The sequence below is a fragment of the Lygodium microphyllum genome, chromosome 10, assembly GCF_053477565.2.
Source record: "Lygodium microphyllum isolate KBCC chromosome 10, Lygodium_microphyllum_v1.1.10, whole genome shotgun sequence".
NCBI lineage: Eukaryota > Viridiplantae > Streptophyta > Polypodiopsida > Schizaeales > Lygodiaceae > Lygodium > Lygodium microphyllum.
In genome coordinates this window covers 22,923,623-22,943,774 of record NC_141144.1, presented here as the reverse complement: position 1 = coordinate 22,943,774, position 20,152 = coordinate 22,923,623, and positions in this window count along the sequence as shown.

Here is a 20,152-nt window from a genome sequence, read left to right as displayed (position 1 = left end):
TAAAAGAACTTGGAATTCTTTCGCTTCACTGGACATCCTCTCCTTCTCTGCTGAAAGGTTAGTAACCTGTGACTGAGCCTCGAATAACTGGGTCTTCAATGAAGAAATCTCATCACTTTGGGTGGCAACCAGTTGGGTTTGCTGTTCCATTTGCTTAAATAGATCTGCTAGGGTATCCTTAGCAGAAGCTAACTCAGATGTTGCCTTATGCAACTGGTCTTTGGACTGCATGAGCTCCTCATAGAAAGATGCGTACAGCTGCTGAACACAGGCTGTCACTGACAACTCAATGGAACTTTGAATATCCTTGCAGAGGAAAGGAATGGCATCTCCTGAAACGAGACTATTCAGGGAAGGAACTGAGATCTCCAAGGATCCTTCTCTATGTGCTCGGAACAGATTATTGCAAGTGAGATACCCAGGAAGTTCACTGCCAGAAGTAGCAGGGATAGGCACTGAGGGAAGTACAGCAGGGGCTTTGTCCGCTACCCTCTTCAAGCGTTTGCGCTGTATGACCAGGGGAGGCAGAGAATCATCATCCTCAATGTCAATAGGTGCTGACTCTTCTGAAGGTGGAGGAGGAGGTACTGGATCTGATGCTGGAGGTGGAGGTACAGTCTTCTGTAAACCTGAATAGGTCAAGAAGGCTGACAAATAGGATCCATAGGTAACATTGGTAACATTACCCCTCGTGACTTTAACAAAATGCTGATCCATCTTAGTAAGGAGGTATGTGCTCCAATCAATAGCAACTCCTTTCAGCACCATCCTGGAAGCTGTGAAAAGCTCTTTGGACAAATAGTGGGATGGCGTTTTGGTAGGCATGAACCTGTCCTGAAGGAACTGGCACATCGTCTTCCAGACGGGATCAGTGATCATAGAAAACGAAACGCCTGAAGAGTTTATCACCTTCTTAACATCAAGGACTTCCCTTGTCTGCTTCTGCAACAGTTTGAGAATCTCTTCATTAGAGAAGAGCTGACGAGTGGTTACAAAAGGTTCTCCTTTGAAGGGTAAGGACAGAGCCTTCCCTAAGCCTCGAGACGTCAATGTCATAGACATGCCTTGGACTACTCCTGTCTTCTTGCTGTAAGAGGCCAGGAACTCATCACATACGGACGGATCCTCTAGAAGTAATGGAAAAGGAGTGGCCACAAAAGCAGCAAGTCCTGCCTTCGTGAGGGGCTCAAAAGTAAGTAGGGACGAGTAATCCCTACTAACTAGTGGGACGTACTGGATAGGGGGAGGAGCATGAGAAGGCGCCATTCAGATGGTTACACACACACCACAAACACAGACAATCAAGGTGAATGCCTGCAAACCAACAAACAAAAACCAAGGATAAGAGAATTACCAATAAAACGTGACACGACCTACTAACCCCAAGCAAACCACATCCTAGAAAAAATTTGACATGACCTCGAGACAAATGCGACCGAAAGCTTCATGCGATGCATCAAACAAACACCCTGAACCCCGTATCAGGCAATAAAAGAAAAAAACTACATACCGTACCCGTAACCGTAACTAAGACAGAAAACCAAAACCATACCATAGCAATACAACATCTGTGATAGAACCAAGATTGAACCATGGAAAATAACACTAAGAACTGCGTAGACCCATCCCACGAAACACTTCATTAAAAAAAAAAGAGATTAAGTGCAGTGAGGGGGGATTTAATTTAATGAAGGGTTGATTTTAATCAATTATTAAAAATGGGTGAATTTTTATTAGGTGATAAACCTTAATAAGAAAACGGCGGTTCCTTATTATAAATTTAATTACCAATTATTAGGTTAAACCAGTGCTTTTATACGATTCCCGGACTTCGATTCCCGACTGGGTCTCTAAATGCAATTCATTGATTATAAATTAAGGTGATGTGGAGCGCTTTTTTGCCAGCGCGTGCTCATGTGACGGCTGGTTGATTTTAATTTAAAATTTTAAAGTGCCTCTTTAGCGCACGTAGCGCGTGCTAAGTGAACGACTGGTTTATTTTAATTAAAAAAATGCGTGTTTAGCGCGAATGCGCGTGGAAACGGTGGGTGAATTAAAGGGTTTATTTTAACAATTAATTTGTGATTAAGGGGGAAAATAAATAAATAACATAACATGAAATAAATACCTGGAAGGGTGTGTATGAAATGCAGGAATGCGCACGGAAGAGTCCCAGTAAAGGAAAAGCAAAAAGCACTGATGAAACAACAATGAACACCTTAGCAGATGTGTTAATTTGGTTTATGTTGGTTTTTTTATTTTTATTTATTTTATTTTATTTTTAGTTGTGATTTTTAATGTTTGAATAAATGAAAAATGAGTAAGGGAGGTGAGGGAAATTTTTTAGAATGTTTTTAGAAGTTTTTAGAATTTTTTACAAATTGTTAAATGATTTTTCCATATTTTTTTGGCAATTTATGGGTAATTTTAGGAAAGATGGATTTTCTGAAATTATAGGAAAGGCAATTCTTAGCAGACAAAGGTCCAAAAATTGGCAACTGGCAGAAGGGATTTTTAGAATTTTTTTTGAAATTTTTTTATGGAAAAATTAATGTAGTGATTAATTAAGTCACATTAATCACATTAGTCACATTAGTCACATTAGGCATAAGTCAGGTTAGTCAGGTTAGTAGGGGTAAGTCAAGTTAGTCTACCTAAGGCTAGTCTGGTAAGTCAACCTAAGTCTAGGCAGGTAAGTCTACCTAGGTTAGTTAAGTTAGGTCTAACTAAGTCTAGTTAGTTAAGTTAGGTCAGGTCTGTTAAGTTAAGTTGGATTAGATTAGTGTTAATGATTAATTTAACCCAAGTTAACTAAGGTTAGTATCTAACCTTAGGAGGTGGGGGTGGTGGAGGAGAAGGGAGGCGGAGGTGGTGGGCGGCGAGGAGGCGGCGAGGGCGGCGGTCGTGGCAGTGGCGGCGATTGTGACGGCAACGGCGGCGCGGCGGCGAGGGCAGAGGCTGGAGGCGGGTGGGACGAAGGCGACGGCGGGCGGCGAGGCGACGACCAGGCGGCGAAGGCGGGCGTCCAGGAGGCGGCGACGGCGGTAGTACTGGCGGGCGACGTCGGTGATGCGAGCGGCCGGAGCAGAGGCTGGAGGCGGGTGGGACGAGCAGGCAGTGGCGACACGAGGGGAGGAGGGAGGGGAAGGAGGGGAAAAAGAGGAGGAGGAGGGTAGGCGGGAGAGAAGGAGGAGGGGAGGAGGAGTGGGTGGAGAGGGGGAAGGAAGGGAGGAGGAGGTCGTGGAGGGGGGAGGAGAACGCGCTGGGGAGGAGGAGGTCGCAGGCAGGGAGGGTGTCGTGAGGGAGGAGAGAGAAGGAGAGGAGGTGGAGATGGAGGGAGAAGAGGGAGAAGAAGGGGAAGGAGGAGTAGGAGGAGGGGGGAAATGCAGGAGGAGGAGGGGAGAGGAGAGGGAGAGAGTACGCACAGAGTGAGAGAGAGAGAGAGAGAGAGAAGAAAGAAAAAGAGAGAGAGAAGAGAGAGAGAGAAGAAGTTGGCGGGAGGCAGTTGGGGTGGGGGGGGTCGGGGTAGGGGGGGGATATGAAAGGGCATTGGGGGGGGGTGGAAAAAGGGGGAAAGGGGATGGACAGGGTGGATGGGCAGGGGCAATGGGCGGGTGGGTGCCCATGGGGGGTGGGTAGTGGAAATAGGGGTGGGCAAGGGCAATGGGCGGGGCCTTTAAAAAAAGGCGTATCCCCGTCCCGCGCACGTGCACGGGGCGGGGTAAAAAAATTTGCCGTGACGGGATTGGAATGGCACCCGGAAGACGGTACGGGTTACGCGGACACGACTGGGGCGCGTGGAGACACGTTAAATCGAAAACGGGCACGTTCACGCGCAAAACGAGCGCGAGAAAAATGGAAAAATAAAGAAAAATTAATAACTCCCAATCCGGATATCAAAACAAAATATCATAAAAACGAAAAGTGGGAAGGACGACAGGGGGGAAACAAGAAAAATATGGGACGGGGGTTCCGGGAGGGGTAAAGGGCAGTCACGTGCAAAAAACACAAAAAACGAACCAAAAACGCAATTTAAAAATTAATATCGAAAGAGCCGTGCATCGGAATGAAGTGCGGAAAAAAGGAAAACTCTGCAGAAAGATATGCCCGACAATCCTATCATGTCAAAACATAATTCCGACTGAGGTAAGACGCGTTCACATGGGAAAAACCCAAAAAACAAACCCGAAAATGGGATCGGAAATTAATATCGGACAAACCATTCACCGGAATGACATGCAGTAAGAAGGAAAAATGTCCGCAGGAAGGAATGGCACAGTGTTATCATGTTAAACCGCAGTTCCGGCGGAAATAGGAGGGGTGCGCATGTGAAAAACTCCAAAAATACTCCCGAAAACTCATTTAAAAATTAATAAGTAAAAATCCGGAAGTCGAAAGAGGGTGGAGGAAAAAGGAAAAAGGTAGGGGAAGGCACGGGGGACACGGCTGTCAAATCAAAATGGAATTCCGATGCAAATAGGGCAGGTTCACATGGAAAGATGTCAAAAATACGCACGAAAAAGTCGCGAAAAACCCGGAAAATTAATAACGGACAAATCGTGTATCGGAATGATGTGGAATAAAAAGGAAAAATGTCAGGGGAAAAGCTTTGGTCAGGGCTATGACGTCAGATCACGGTGTCGAAGCAAGAAAAGCGCGTTCACATGGAAAATCGGCTAATTCGCGTAAACTGCTTCAAAAATTAAGAACTCAAAAACCGGGCACCGGAACAGGGGTAGGTAAAAAGGAAAAATGGACTGTTCAATGGGAGGAACAGGGCTATAAGGTTGGATTTGGATTTTGGTGAACGTAGGAGACATTCACATGGCAGGACCTCAAAATCAGGGAATGAAGGAAAACTGCAAGGGAATAGCCCCAAGGGTGGGTGGAGCATAACCGGGTGAATGGGAAGGGACCCCATTAGGGTAAAAGCAAGTCATGGTATACATGCATGAGCAAGATAAGGCATATGCAAAGGATATGCAATGTAGACGCGCAGGGACGCGTCCCCACACTTAAGACCTTAACGGATAGGGTTAACAGAACAACAGGGACCTAGGACCACGCCATAGACCATCCACTAACGTCCCCACACTTAAAACATGACCAGCACGAAGAAACAGAAGTTGTAGGGTTAGAAAAACTTGGCCCGTTTCGTCAAGAATCAAGGTTGAGTATCGATGGCACGTCCAGTGTTGTTGTCGGCGCTGGAGGGACCAAGGCATCTTCTTGGCACACGTCCGTCATGGAAGGGACCATGCGGCAGCACCCAGGGAGGTAGCTGATAGAAGGAATCGCAGGAAATTCGTCGATGATGAGGGATATTGCACTCAACTCACAGTCACTCAAACGAAATGAAAGAACAGTCATTCGCCCCATGACTAATATCACTCGCGGAAGAATGATTAAAACCCATATCTCATACCTGGTTGAGGAATCATCAAAGGGGGAATGGTGCAGAAGGAGTATGCCAGGGTGCACATTTGATGGTGCATTAGTGCGTTCCGCCCGGCTGGCATAGGTGCAAGGAGGAAGGCAAGGGAGCCTTATGGTGCAATGTACAGAACAGGGTGAAGTGTCTTGTGATGACGGTAAAAACCCATCCCGTGGGTGCACAGGGAAACGGGAACATACCTGACTCCAAATGTCGTAACGTCCCTCAATCTCACCTCTCGGTAATTGATGGAAGAAACTCCTGTCACACTCAACCCACCCTCTGTCTCACGCTCGAGGGATAGATACAGGAGGGCAGCCTTTTCCTGAAACCCAATGATGTAATCCTCACAAGCACTTGTGCAAAGGGTGTATGCCTTGTGCGCATTTGATGGTGCAACAGTGCATCCCGCCCTGTGCCGGCATATGGTGCGAGAAGGAAGGCAAGGGAGCCTTATGGTGCAGTGCACAGAACGAATTGTGCTTTGTGCATTGAGAGGCCCATCCCGTGGGTGCAACACTTCATTCACACTTCTCACCTCTCATTCGATTTGAAGGGAAAAGATTGGTCTCTCGCCCCACCCTCTGTCTCACTCTCTATTGATAGATACAGAGGGCAACCATACTCACTTCCCCATCCGGTTAGGATGAAAGCTCACATCACTCAAGGGGTTGTCGATGAAGATCGCGTCATCAGTTGTTGAAGAGGCGTACCCAGGGAGGTAGCCATCAAATCGAGCGTTGTATTGGACAGGAACATGTCGTCTGCTAGAGGACAGGTAATCACTTTGCAGAAAGACCCATGACACAGCGTACCAAGGGAGGCAGCGTCGGAATTGGATCCTAGGGATATCAATTAATGAATCCACTTTCTGGACTGCTGGGTGTTACCACCTTTTCCACAGCCAACTTCTCGCCCAAGGGTGTTTACCACCTTTTCTTGGAACGAGGCCTGCTATGACAGGGAATTGCTTCCTTTTCTCTCATAACAGATTTGTTTTGTTTTTTTCTTTTTTCTTTTTTCCTTCTTCTTTGTTTTTTTCTTGTTTTCCCCTATTCCCGAGGGTGTTTCCACCTTTTCTCGAAGAATAGGTCGGCATGACAGGGACCTAAGTCCTTTTCTCCCATGACCGATATGTTTTGTGTTTTTTTTCTTTTTTTTCTTTTCTTCAAGTTGAACAAGGGAATGGTAGAAAGACCATGTGTCAGAACCCACCTCGCCATTGTCACTGGTGGAAAATAGAGGATAAGAGATCAAGGCTGGAAGGGGATTTTGAGGGGACAGAGGGTTGCGTCCACTTCATCAGGAGTGATTGAAGAACGGCTATCAGAAGTAGCATCATAAGAAGTACAGTGCCGTGCCAACGAGGGAAAAGATCAAGTGTCCGTAATTGTCAAGATCCCCAAGGAGGGAAGTACTTCTTCAAGCGATATCCATTAATCAGAAAGGGATCATCAGAGGCATCAACGGTCTGTACTTGAACAGAACCATTAGGGTTGACTGCAAGTACCTTATAGGGGCCCATCCACCGCTGTTGGAGCTTGCCAGGAAACTTGCCAAAGCGTGAATCATAGGCTAGGACCAAATCACCTTCTTTGAACTCTTTGTGCTTGATGAAGCTGTCATGGTAAGCCTTACGTCGAGCTTGCGTGGCTTCCATGCACTGTAGAGCCATCCTACGAATTTCGTCCAAACATTCCAAATGCAGGAGACGGCGTTGCAGTGAATCATCATCCCCCAAACGCTCTTTGATCGCCACTCTCAAAGAGGGTAGTTCCAATTCAACAGGAAAAACAGCTTCTGTACCATACACCAGCTGGAAGGGTGTCTGTCCCGTTGCTGCTTTATGGGAGGTTCTGTACGCCCAGAGGGCCTCTGTAAGTCGATCGTCCCAATCACGACGATGTGCAGCAATTGTTCTTGTCAGAATCGAGCAGAGGATGCGATTGGTGACTTCGACTTGGCCGTTGGCTCTGGGGTAATAAGGAGTGGACTTGCGATGGCGGATCTTATACAACTCTGTCAACTCTTCCATGACTTTGTTAAGGAAATGAGTGCCTCTGTCACTTACCAGCTCTAAGGGACTGCCAAAACGGGTGATGATATTCTCGTACATGAACAGGGCCACGCTGTTACCATCGTCCCGCTTTAGGGCTTTAGCTTCACACCACTTTGTGACATAATCTGTACATACGAGGATGTATCGGTTCTGTTTCCTTCTGGTAGGAGGATCGATCGGACCTACGAAGTCAATGCCCCACTTCTCAAACGGCTTCAAAGGAAGGATAGGTTGCAACGGCATGGCACTTGTCTTCGTGGGTTTCCCCATTCTTTGACAAGCATCACATCTTTTACAGTAATCATAGGAATCTTTGTGAATGGTAGGCCACCAATATCCTGCTAGCAGAGCCTTCCTGGCTGTAGCTTCTCCTGCAAAGTGACCTCCACATGGCTCGTCGTGGCAAGCCTTCAGAACAATCCCAATCTCATCCCCGGCAACACATCTTCGGAGCATTTCATCTTTGCCCTTCTTGTACAGTGCACCGCCGAGCAGGGTGTAGGGGGCTGATTCTAGCATGAGCTTCTTCCTTTCTCGACTAGAGATACCAGGAGGGTACTGTTGGGTTGCCAGCAGATTGGAAATGTTTGCATACCAGGGAGTTACAGTTTCTACCAAGAATAGGGAAGCATCAGGGAGGTCTGGATCATCCTGCTCCTTGTCTGCAGTTTGTGGGATACGCGACAGATGATTAGCCAGAACATGGGAATGACCAGGCTTAGTAATCACCTCAAAGTCGAACTCCTGAAATAGAAGGAGCCATCTCATCATTCGTCCTTTCACATCTGCTTTGCTCATCAAGAAGGACAGGGCCTCATGATCCACATAAAATTTAAAGTGGGTGGATAGGAGGTAGTGGCGAAACTTCTCCAGGGCAAACACCATTGCCAAGCACTCCAGCTCTGTCACTGTATAGTTCCGTTCCCTATCAGTGACTTTTCGGCTTGCGTAATAGATCGGTTGGTCCAGCTTTGAGGAGCCCTTTTGGCAGAGGACGGTGCCTAAGCCTTCAATTGATGCATCAGTGTGTACGTGGAACTCTTTCGTCCAATCAGGAGGTTGCAGGATGGGTGCCTCTATCAGACACTGCTTCAGAGTGTGGAAGGCTTTGTCACATTCTTCCGTCCAAGTAAACTCTGCATCTTTCCTCAAAAGCTTGTGCAAGGAAGTTGCCTTTGTTGCAAAATGGGCTATGAACCTTCTGTAGTAACCCACATGGCCTAGGAATCCCCTCAACTGTTTGAGGTTGGTGGGTGCTTGCAGAGCTGCAATCTTTTCGATCTTTGCAGGGTCTGTTGATATCCCTTGTGCAGAGACAATGTAGCCCAACAGCACTCCAGAAGAGACCCCAAAGATGCATTTGTCGGGGTTGAGGGAAATCCCATACTCCCGGCATCGGTCAAAGCATTGTTCCAGGTGGTCCCAGTGTTCACTGATCAAACTGTAGACACAGAAGTCATCCAAATATACTTCAATAAAGTCATGCAGATGATTTTGAAATGCAGCCATCATGACTCGTTGGAAAGTAGCAGGGGCATTGCAGAGCCCAAATGGCATCACTCGGTAAGCGTAGGTCCCCCATTCTGTGGTGAAGGTTGTTTTGGATTGGTCTTCTTCTGCGATTTGGACTTGGTTGTATCCACTGAATCCATCCAGAAGGGAATAAAGCTCATGTCCTGCCACTGTGTCCAACAGTTGGTCTGTGAAAGGGATAGGAAAGTGATCCTTCTTTGTCTTGGAATTAAGCTTCCGGAAATCCACACATATTCGCAATTTGCCATTCTTCTTGGGTACAACCACGATGGGTGAAACCCATTCACTGTTTGCCACTGGATAGATGAACTCGGTTTCCAGAAGCTTCAGCAGCTCCGCTTTCACCAATGTGGAATAATTCGGGTTCATTCGCCTCTATCGTTGCCGTACTGGCTTGGCATCAGGCTCCAAGTCAATATGATGTTGACATATTGTGGGATCAATCCCCTTTAGGTCTTTGTAAGACCACGCAAACACATCCAAGTTCTCTTTCAACAAGTTGTACAAGGTTAACAACTCCTCTTCTGGGAGACTACTACCCACCTTCAAGTGGCGTTCAGTGCCATCTGCATCCACAAAGGTTAACTGCCTTTCACCTTCTACTTCATGGATGAAGGTCCCGCGGACTGCTTCTGGATACAAATCCGACTCCTTCAAGGGAGTGGTGTCCTCTTCTGATGTCCCACTAGAACCAACTTCTTCTTTTGGTGGGGACTTAGGTTGCTCCTTGAGATGTTGAAATGGGGTAAGAGCTATTTTGGGTTTGGTTTCAAGATTAATTACCTCGTGGCTTGAAGACTCATCTTCTGAAGATGACACATCCAAGAACGTCACATGACAGGGACCCTCTGATGCCTGTTGGGTTGGTGGGACTGATGTTTGTTGGCACAGTGCATCATCATCATCTTTCTTTGGCAAAAATAGGTTAGGACGACATGAGCCACTGCTAAAAGACGGCTTGCTCTTCTTAATCCATTTCTTATAAAGGTTTTGCATAGAAGATCCATTTACCAGACCAAATGGTACCATTATCATTCTGTCCCATAGCATGAGCTCATCGGCTTCTGATACTTCTGAAACTTCTTCCTCAAATGTATCCTCTTCAGGTGGGATAGATTCTTCTGGCTCACTTTCATCACCTTCTTCGTCCATATCATATTCATCATCTTCTGTCTCTGTCTCTGCTTCTGCTTCTGTCTCTGTTGCTGCTTCTGCTTCTGCTTCTGCTTCTGTCTCTGTAGGAGCTCTGTAACAGAAGAACAGATTCTCTGGTTCCTCTCCTACCTCTGTCTCTGGCTCTGCTGTGGCCATATAACAGGGAGAGCAGTACATCCATGCTTCTATCTCACTATCAGAAGTGATTTCAGAAGTCATTCCCGGTTCAGGCAGAAAGTATTCACCCATTGATAATGGCTTTGCATCTTTTGGAAGTCGGCTTACTGTATCCACTGTTAAGGAATGTGCCACTGTTTTCTTAGGAAGGATTTGTTTGACAGCATCTTCGTCTGCTGATGTTCCATCTGTAGCCTCATTAGGGGAGTCAGAAGATAATTCCAAGGAGGTGGATCCATGTCCTTTTTGAGAACCATACAGTTTCAGCACCACTTTGTTGGGTCCTCTACCCAAGGTCAAGGTTCCTTTGAACCAATCCGTCCTTGCTCTAGCTTCAAAAAGCCATGGTCTACCCAGTAACAGAGGATAGGATGTACCATAAGAGTTTGGCTTCACCACCAAATAGGTCAGCCAATAATCTTTTCCAGCCACAGTAGTCTTCACATATGGAAGAATGCCCAAAGGCTTGATTCTACTCTGATCCGCCAGTCTGATGAGCCATTGGGTTGGTTGCACACCTTGTAGGCCTAGATCCTTTATCGTCACATCCGTCATAATGTTTACTGATGAACCTCCATCAATCAGTGCATTTGAAATAAAGCAACCTTCTATCCATACGCCAGTCTCTGGAGTACCCGGATCTAGGAAAGCGTTAGCCACATCCACTTCTTTTACAGGCTCTCGAGCCTTGTTGGACTTTGTCACTGTAGAGGGAGCAATCCTTAAACCACGTCTTTTTGTCAGTATACTTTTGAATCTTTTGCGGCAACTTGGAGACAACATCAATAATTGTCGGAATGTGAGGTTTGGTTTAAAGGTATCTAGATCTCTGACCAAATCGTATTCCTTAATAGGATCCACTGGCTTCTCTAACCGATTAGGGAATGGGGCAACACCCATTTTCATTTTCCCTCTTTCTTCCAACAGAGGAATTACATGAGCTTCTTCTGCCACTTGTGGCACCTCCTCCTCTTCTGTATCCTGGACCTCTAGTCCTGTCTCTGTAACTGTCTCTGTAACTCTCTGTGGCTCTGTAGGGCTCTGTACGGCACTGTTAGGCTCTGTTCTATTCTGTTCTTCTAGTGGAAGATTGAACTTCACTGTTCTGGCAGGAGGGTTATTTTCTTTCTAGATAGGTGGGTCCTTTTGCTTTGCACGCGTGATGGCAGCAACTTCCAATTCTACCAAATTGGAGGTAGGCTCTTGGGCCTTGGACAGACTATCACTAGCACTGTTTTTCACTGGGGCTGGGCTTGGACAGTCTTTTGCAGTGTGGTCTTCTCCTTTGCATCGACTGCATAAGGGCTTGTAATCCACTGACCTTCGAGGATTTGGACAATTTGGTGAGATGTGGCCCTTTTCTCCACATCTGTAACATTCCACTTCTGATCTCTGATCACCACCAGACTGTCTTCCTCTGTAACTTTGAGAAGGAAATCTTCTGCGTCCGAAATTAGGACCAAACTCTCTAGGTTTGGGTCCAATATCTTGTGTTGTCATTTTGGATTCCAGCAAGTTAAATCTTGCGTCTTCTTCCTTTCTTCTCCTATCATGCATCTCCTTCAGAGAGCAAATGTCCTCTGTATGATTCTTCCGCAAACAGTAGGAACAGAAGGCTCCAGCGATGGTTGGTTTCCGTGTACATTCAGTGGCTAAATGGCCTGCTTGATGACACTTACCACACCAAGTATTTGACCGCATCACATCTCTTCCTGCTCCTACAACATTGGATATGCTTGCGGTATTCACTTTCAGCGTCTGTAGTTGCTCTGTAATCACATCCATCAACTCCTTTTTGATGTTTGCTACTGAGTTGGATAAATAATCCTTCAAGCTTTCTCCTCTTGACGTACTGGCAGGAGGGTTTTGAGGAGTCTCTGTAATCACTGCATAAACAGGTTGAGCTGGTACAGAGGGGTCTCTGTTCTGGTTCTGATTCAGAGCTCCTGTTTGAACTGTTGGCTGTTGACTCCAGTTGGTAGGGTTCCACTGTTGCTGCTGATTTGATAATGAAGAAATTGGTTGGGACCATGGTTGTGGTGGTTGGGCCATCATTTGAGGCATGGATTGTGGCCACTGTGGATTGGGTGCACTGTACTGTGATACCGGGGGCATCTGTTGGTAGAGATAGGGAACAGTCCCAGCAACTGCATTTGGTGGATACGTCATTCTTGGCATCAGAGGAGGTAGGACTCCTCTTCCTGTATTCATTGCCAATCTAGCTTCCACTTCATCGTACAGTCTGGCACCTTCTGTTGCAGCTTGCAGGGTGGCTGGTCTTTGTAGCTCCACAAACTTACGGACTTCTGGTTGTAATCCTCTGAGAAACACTCCCTTCTGAATGCCATCATCTAGATTATGGTTAGTCCATCTCTTCAGGATGGATTCCATTCGTGAGACATAGGCTTCCACTCTTTCTCCAGAGGACTGACTTAGGTTCATAAATTCCTCTCTCATCCGCTCTTCAAAGCCTTCACGCCTAAATTTAGTGAGGAAGGCCAACTTCAGATCGTCCCATGTGCCAAAAGTTCCTGCTGCTTGTCTCTCATACCACTGAAACGCCGCGCCCTTGAAAGTGGCGGGGAATATTGCTAACCAATGCTCAGGGGTTCTGGCATTGTTAGCAACACACACTACCATAAACTTTGCTACATGAAGATCGAAGTCTTCATTGTACTCTCCCTTAAAAACTGGCAATGGGACTACGTTCGCTGGTCTGTCATCAATATTTCCAGGACGGATCTGGCTTGGAAGTGGACCTCCAGCAGGAGGAGGAAGGGCTTGATGTGCCATTGGGACTTCTGTAAAGAGTTCCGCAAGGGCGTCAAAGGCGGCTTCTGCTGCGAGCTCGCTCTCGGCTCTGATTCTTGCTTTCTCTCTTCTCACGTACCTCTGGACTCGTTCCAACACTTGCCTTTTTATTGCATCATTCATCAGAGGGTTGGCTCCACTATGTTGTTAGTGCTCCACAGAGGGTTAACAGAAGGCTTCAGTCTCTGGAGGACTCTCTTGCCAACATTTCTTCTACTTCTTTCCTCTCAACGTCCCTAAATTCTGCTTTCATGCCACTGCACAGAGGAAGGTATTCGGTTCTGAAGGTGTCAAAATGCATACGTCTGAGCATGGTGGTGGTGCCATCATCATAGTAATGCCAGCTTCTGATGGTTTCAATAGTGTATGTTGTGAAAAACACTCTGTCTACCAACTTCCAGTGGGTTGCTAATTGAACAAACAGAAGATTATCAGTACACCAAGCATCCCATGTATCTTGCTGTTGAGCATCCACGAACAAATTCCAACTCTTTTCCTTCTTGTCTTTGTGAACCTCTACAGACCAAGACTCCTGAAGCTTCTTCACAATATCCCACTTGATGTTGTCTGGAAACTTCTCAATGAATACCAAATCTTCCATGGATGGTCATTCTCTCTGTTTCTGCTCTTCAGTTTGTTCCCAAACAGTTTGCCACCAAGATGCAAGTTTCTGCTGCTTCAATAGGAAGAGGAAACTGTCCACCACATAGAGCATGCATTATGATGGTGATGTGTTTCCGCCATTGTGGGATGAACTTCTTATGGAAAGTAGCTTTGATTATGAGGAATTACAACTCTTCAGTGGAAGAAGGAACTTTACAAACATCCATTGAATTCTTCTCTTCTTGGCAATGACATTTCCTTCATTTTCAGCCTCTTCTGGTGCTTGTTGATGGCAAGTTTCCCCAGCTGCGCACCAAAAACATGGAGCCCCGAGAGGAACACCAAGGAAAAGGGAATTTTCTTGCAAGAAAATCTATCTTGTAACATCAACAAGCTTGTTTATCATGTTTCATATGATCACAATGAAGAAAAGAACACCAGGCACAACAAATCTTCATGCAGCATCATGTAGATCTCCCACGGATTTTAATAGAATCAACCATATTCTTCAACATCTTCACAAAATCCATCAATAGACCAAAGAAAGCAAAGAAATACACCATCTTTGAATGGAAATACATCACATATTATTCATCTTCAATATCTTCATAGTCTTCTCTCTCAATCTCTCATATACAATCACTCTGTTTCAGTAGAATTGGCTATCTCTGACTCTCTCTCACACACTCCATCAATAATACATCATATCCTCACTACAATCTCTCAAAAATTACACTCAATAATCGCTCTTAGGTCGTGGATACCCCTCCCAAGAGGTATGTCTGATATGAAAGGTCACCAGAGCCACTACAGTGTCTCTTCACAGCTCACTACTGTCACTTCACTCTAGTCTTCACTTGAGTCTTCAGCAGCTACTTCTTCCACTTCTTTCAGCTCTTTTACACTTGTATTCACCTCTTTCTAAGGCTAGAAAACTTTCCCAAAATCACATATACATTCCACAGAACACTTACAGAACAGTCTACAGAACAGTACCAGAACAGTTACAATACAGAACAGAACAGAAACAGAACAGAAACAGAAGCTCTACAGAAGACCTACAGAAGGTTACAGAAGGTCATCAAAACCTCATAACTCACTCTCAAACCATTCAAAACTCTCACAAAACATTCACTAAGCTTTCACAATATCTCATTCTTCATCAATCAATACTCCATCCCTCCTTACAAAAGACAATCAGAACAAAAACAGACCAAAACAGAACAAAACAGAAGGTATACAGAACCATTCAGAACCTATCAGAACATCACAGAACCATCAACAAACATCATGAACTTCTAAAACACAATCAATATCATCCAAAACACTCTCAAACCACTTCCTAATCAATCAATCATCCCATAAAATCAACCATTCAGCTCTCAAAAACAACAAAAATCAGCCAAAAAACAAGTCATTTCAACACTCAACAATGGAAAATTCAATTTAGCTTTAAACTTGACTATTGATTCTTGAGTATGCACATGTGCGCATGAAACAAACCATAGAATTAGGAATACACATTGAATCAATAAGCAAATTAAGTATGTTACAGTGAATGATCCATCTCATCTTCAATGAGATCAGCCCTTGCTAAACTATCTACTTCTAAGTCTATGTTACCAAGAGGCAACGAAACAAATAAGTCTATCCCACTATCAAATGTGTTGCTATATTGCTCAATAACTTCATCAATATCATCGACAATCATATTATTGTCTTCTTCTACGTTTCCTTGAACATCCTCGCGAGGTTCATCTTGTACTATATCACGCATATCATCCATTATGGTGTCATCATACATATCATCATTAATTGTTGGATTGTCATCTGCTATCTCCATGTCGGTAATATTACCATATATTGGTTTTGAACGATTAGATATAGGGATGACATACCACCATCTGTTATTGTTTACCATTGGATGATACACAACCTGCATTTAAAAAACAAAAGCAAAAAACTTAAGTACTTATTATATTGTGTATATGTATCACATGTATACATATAAAAAAATTAGCCTTTGCATATATACCTGCTCGCATTGTTGAGGTAGTACTAATGTGTCATTCTTCTTTTGGTAAAATTTTGTAGAGTCAATGATTACAAAACCACGGATGATGTCTGATTATGCAATGCTCACCATTTATTACCATTTCTTTAAACCACTTCACATCTAGTACATATATGAAGAATCGTCTGAAGTTAAGCTTCAGAATATCTTGGATCAAGCCACAATAACCTTCCATGGTACCATTGGAATCCTCGAAGTGAGCAAGGACACCACAATCTTGGGTATTTCTCTTTTCATCTATACATTGAGTTCGAAGATGTTTACCCTAACACCAAAGTGCATTGAATAATGTGCACTAGTAGTAAAAGATAAAATATCAAACATGTCAGTTATTTATATAAAATAAAACTTATAGAAACAAATTAATTGATAGTACATCTCACCTTCGATAAGCAACCTCGTGCATATTCCCACTCTTCTTGAGATATATTAATTTCCTCCTCTTTTTCCATTCTCTCCATTTCCTCATGTAACCAATCTATATCAATATGACGTGGGAGCGCATTTAGATGATTTGGAAATGAGACATTACGTCCATATCTAGTGCAAAATTCTTGTATTTCGCTTTTTCCTCTTGCCCTTGCTTCATTATATAGTGTCACCCATTTGCTCATTACATCACTATTGAGCACACAAAAACTATTTAACTTATGAAGTTATTCTTTTGTTAGCACTTTACTCATTCCTTTTCCTTGAGGTACTATAGAGGTCATCCTCAAGCCTTCATCATATTTCCATAGTCGCGGTTGAGAGGTATCCACTTCAGCAAGATATTCAGAGATATAAACAAGGGATGATTGTACTAACCAACCGTCAGCCATGCTTCCCTCAGGTCATGCTTTTTTTCTCACAATATCTTTCAAGGTTTTCATGAAGTGCTCAAGGAAAAACATCCACCTTACATGAACTACCCCACAAAGTGCGATATCATCAATCAAATGTATGAGTAAATGTAATTGAGTTGTTAAAATGGATTGAGGAAAAATTTCCTCCACCAAACAAATCACCTCAACAGATAATACTCGAGCATCTTGCAATGTGTTTGGATCAATTTCCTTCGAGGTCACGTATCTGTCAAGATGTATTTGAGAATTGTTTATTTTTGTATAGAAATTCAAAGATATATAATGAAAAAATACAATGTATACACACCTCATAAGCTCTCCCATCTTGTAAATGATATCACATACATCTTTGGATACACAATGGGATATGCTAGTAGGAAGTACGAACTGAATGTAAACAGTATTCATAGATCAAATGATTAGTTGAGGAAAAAGTCATCATACCCCAAAGTTTACACATAGTTACTCCACTAATTACTATATTCATGGTTAGAGATACCCTTACTTGAATCATTTTGTGCCAATCATGGGACTTCAAACCAGATAGTTGCTCCACACCTCTTTTCTTTTTCTTTATGAAGGCTCCCTTGAGACATCTCATACATCCTGTGGGTGTTCGAAATCTATATACTTATTCCTTCACTATTTTTTCCTCGTTCTTTGACAACATCCAAGGTGCATGGGGTAGCTCAATCTTTCTTCTGGGTCCAATGTGTGGCCAGGCTTGTCTCGTGCGACCAATGTTACGTAAATCCTCCCTTACATTAACTGAATCATGAGCCCCTATCAAGTGATCCCATAATGTAGATACAACATTTTTGAATATGTGCATGGGGTCCAACAGGTGATTGATCTTGAGTTCAGTCTAGTACGGAAGACGAAAAAATATAGAGAACCTAACAAACAAATAATATATTATGTAAACAATTCATCATGCGAAATACTTTAAAGTCAATCGAGAGAAATGCACTTCTTACCGACTCATGCCGAGTGGAGGGTGGCTGTCGACATTAATCCATCTCTCCTTCCAATCTCGAATGGTTAGAGATTATGGAGTCATTCCATTAGTAGGGAGAACATATTTGGGATGGTCAATAGGAAGAAATCGATGATGATTGTCATAGATAACCTTCTTTAAACGTGCCGGCCTGGAGGAAACTAGAGAGGGACCGCAAATAGGACATGCATGATATCCTGACGTGGTTAAACCTGAAAAAACAAGTGAATTAATAAAATGCAATTGATTCAAGTCTTGAATTTCAAATATAGAGTTATATGCATGTACTTGAACACTCTCCGTATCCTGGAAAGTCATGCATGGTCCACAGCAACATGGCCTTCAATGTGAAATCTCTAGAGGATGCAGATGCACTTGTATCTTGCACCTCAATACCTTTCCATAACATTTCTAACTCTTCAATCAAAGTCTCTAAGTAAATGTCCATGTTTTCTATCTTGTGCTTTCTAGGAATCAGAAGGGACAACATTACATGTCTCTTTTTAATTGCCATGGATGGAGGAATATTAAAGTTCACCAATACCACTGGCCATACACTGTATGATGTGCTTTTGATACCAAATGGATTGATTCCATCCATACCTAAACCAAATCTCAAATTTCTTGGCTCTTCTTTGAAAACGGGCCACAAATTATCTATATGTTTCCATGCTAGTGTGTCTGTAAGGATCCTCCATTTTCCATCACTTGAATGATGAATAGCATGCCATGACATGAGCTTTTCAATAGAGTTACACTTGAACATAAGTTTTATACGTGGAACAATCGAAAAATGTCGCAAAGCCTTACGAGGCACATCCATTGACTTCATCTCCACTTCGTATCTTGATTCGCCACAAACAGGACACTCTCGTGCGAACTCATGAATCCCATGAAATAAGACACAATCATTGACACATGCATGGATCTTGACATAATCACCAACGTCATATATTTCTGTCTGATTTCAAAATAGAACAATTAATATTATGATTCATAAGCCAAACTGAATTGATACCTGCTTCAATAACGCATCCAAACTGACATTACTCCATCCATAAATTTTTTGCAAGTTAAGTATCTTGAGGGATGCACGAAGAACGGAGTACGTACAACCTTCATACAACGGAGTAGATGATGCTACATATAGTGGATCATCTGGCTTCGTAGAGTGACCTTCTCCCTAAACCGGTTGCAAAAATAGATGGTGTACCATGTTGTCCAAAATCTCATCCTCTACGACTTGATGGGGCATTTCATGAGGGCTACTATCATGGTCGTGAGTCTCTACTCTTCTTAAAGACTCTGCCTTCTCGCATCGACATTTTGCAGCCTCTCGACACCCGGGAGGGAGCATCTGAGGATGTGGCACCGCATACAACTCAACCACAAAAGGGAGTTTCATGTACGTTGATATATAATTCACGTAACATAGACTAGCAATATTAGTGGTAAAAAAAAAATGAATACCGGTGATTTTTCTCGGTCCCATTCTCCATACAAGCTGAGGTGTGACATTGCAATTTGACGTGCTCAAAAAATACACCCTCAACAACAATCACACATGCATTTAATTTTTCGTCGTAGCCATGCATCTCGATTATGAAGACGCAATGTTTCATTCTCACTTGAGGATGTGCTCATTAACTCATCAGGATGCACTGCACTAGGTGATGACGACGATATGATTAAACCTATTAATTCATGATAACATCAAATTAAAATATTTGTCATTCATATGTTTACATAAGATCTCAATTTTAAATACACAAAAATCATCATAAATACATTAAAACTTATGATAAGAATTTACTATTAAAACTTATCTTAAAAACAAAAGATTATGATAAAGCCTAAATGTGTGTCTATATTCGCGTTTACCTATACGTCTATATTGGCGTCTCTTTTCGCATCTATATTTGCGTCTATCCTCGCGGCTATCTGAAAAATAGATGCGCATATACATGCAAAAATAGACGGATACGTTAAAATTAAAACCATACTTAAATCATTTCTTTTCAAACTGCGCCATTCCTTTCCTGCGTTTTTTGCTGTTCTGAAGCTTGAGTTTATCCGACATGCAGTCTCTTCATACCTTACCTCCTCATGACTCACCTCTTCTTTTATTTCAAACACACAAGAAAGAAAAAAGAAAATCCAAGGAGGGGAAGAAAGAGAGAACAAGAGAGAGGAGAACAAGAAGAAGCAGTAAGCATCAAGGGAGGGTAACTTACCAAGGAGAGGAAGAAGGAGAATGAAGAAGTGCCACCACCTGCCACACCAAACACCCAAGGTGACTCTCTCTCTCTCTCTCTCTCTCTCTCTCTCTCTCTCTCTCTCTCTCTTTCTCTCTATGCTTTGTCTGTGTATTTAGGATTTGTGATTCCATTATGTATTGCATTTTGTAGATCATCAATGGTGGTCATCGGGCTAAAATCAGCCGACCGAGCGCGTCTGATAGCGT